The following is a 1,718-nucleotide window of genomic DNA, read 5'->3' as shown; positions in this document are numbered from 1 at the left end:
AGTCAGTGTCCAGGACTCTCTTCTGATACACATTTGGTCCAGTTGATCCTCCAAGCATTTGGTGAGTACCCGAGTGTGTCAACCATCGGCACTCCCAGGGACTCCCAGTACTAGGTTAGGGAAATGGTGAGGCTATTGCTTCCGCTGAACTTACCACTGAGAATGAGAAGAAGGGATTCTAGATTCTCAAGGGAACTCAAGGTGGGACCATACTGAACTGAGTGAGGTGAGTAAAACAATTATTTCTAATGCTTTTATAAGCCTACACCAGAGGCTGAGTCTCCAGTTCTATTATTCCTTATGGCATGCCTACTTCCCTCATCTTACAGCTGAGATACCCACCTTTGGGGAAAATGACTGAACACACATTTATATGCATAAAGACCATTAGTATAAGATTTCCTTTTGCTTTTCAGCAAAATCCCTGGGCACTTATTCTTGCAGATACCCAGGGCAGGGCTTCCCTGGGTGGTGGTGTGGGCCCTACTCACCAGCAATGAGCAGGATGCGCAGCACCAAGATGACCGAGTCCCCTTGCAGGAACATCTTGGAGATGTAGCGGTCCTTGGTGACGGGGCTTGGACTGCTTCTTGCCCATGCCGCTCTTGGGGACCTCGGTCTTCATCTCCTTCATGTTCTCCAGCACCCTGGTGCAGGGCCTGTCGAAGGCCTTCACATGGCCCAGGAGCTTCTTGTTGTCGTGACAGTTGATGAGCACCTGAATGTTGTTCTTGACGGACTGCGTGAACCCAGACAGGGGCCCTGTGTTGAACTCCTCCTTCTCTGGCTTCACCAGCTTCTCGGGGGTCATCTCGCTCTTGGGCTTGTTGAGGAGGCTCCTCGTGCTGGCTGCGTTCTCAGATCAAGGCTGTCTCCTCCACGTTGCTTCTGTGTCTCCAGTCCTATTTAACAAAATCAATTTATTGGGGGCTCGAATAACTCTTATCACAATCCATATATATATCCATTGTGTCAAACACAGTTGTACATTTGTTGCCATCATCATTCTCAAAACATTTGCCTTCCACTTGAGCCCTTAATATTGGCTCCTCATTTTCCCCCTCCCTCTGCACTCCCACTTATCTTATGAACCCTTCATAATTCATAAATTATTATTATTTTGTCATATATTACACTGTCCGATGTCTCTCCTTGCCCACTTCTCTGTTGTCCATCCCCCAGGGAAGAGGTTATACATAGATTCTTGTAATCGGTTCTTCCTTTCTACCCCACATTCCCTCCACCCTCCAGGCATTGTCACTCTCACCACTGATCCTGAAGGGGTCATCTGTCCTGGATTCCCTATGTTTCCAGTTGCTATCCAGTCCTGTTTTTAAGGGTCATTTCCCCCTTTCTTTCCTAAAAATGTTTCAAGTGGCTAATTTGTGTAAGTCATTAGGGTTATGACATTAATAAGTTGAATAGACAATCCTTGCTTAGAACAACTTATTGCGTATGTGTATATTAATAGGGAATACATGTGCACAGCTGTGAGCCCTGGTGGCACACTGTTAATGCTGGGCGACAAGCTGAGAGATTGGTGGTTCCAATCCATCTAGGGGCTCTGTGGGAAAAAAGACCTGCAATCTCTCCCATAAAGATTTCACGCTAAACCAAATTCACTGCTATGGGGTCAACCCTGGCTCATAGGAACCCTATGAGTCCTAGTGATTCCATGTTGGGCTGTTAACCACAGGGTTAGCAGTCCAAAACCACCA

At 46.9% G+C, this 1,718-nt stretch overlaps 1 pseudogene; it reads right to left on the bottom strand.

The window, feature by feature from the left end:
• Positions 1-483: 483 nt before the first annotated feature.
• Positions 484-835, bottom strand: LOC142434530 (small nuclear ribonucleoprotein Sm D2 pseudogene; annotated as a pseudogene).
• Positions 836-1,718: the final 883 nt, after the last annotated feature.

This window comes from Tenrec ecaudatus, chromosome X (assembly GCF_050624435.1).
Source record: "Tenrec ecaudatus isolate mTenEca1 chromosome X, mTenEca1.hap1, whole genome shotgun sequence".
NCBI classification, from domain to species: domain Eukaryota; kingdom Metazoa; phylum Chordata; class Mammalia; order Afrosoricida; family Tenrecidae; genus Tenrec; species Tenrec ecaudatus.
The sequence above is the reverse complement of the archived record's forward strand: the minus strand, read 5'-3'. Positions and strand labels throughout refer to the sequence as shown.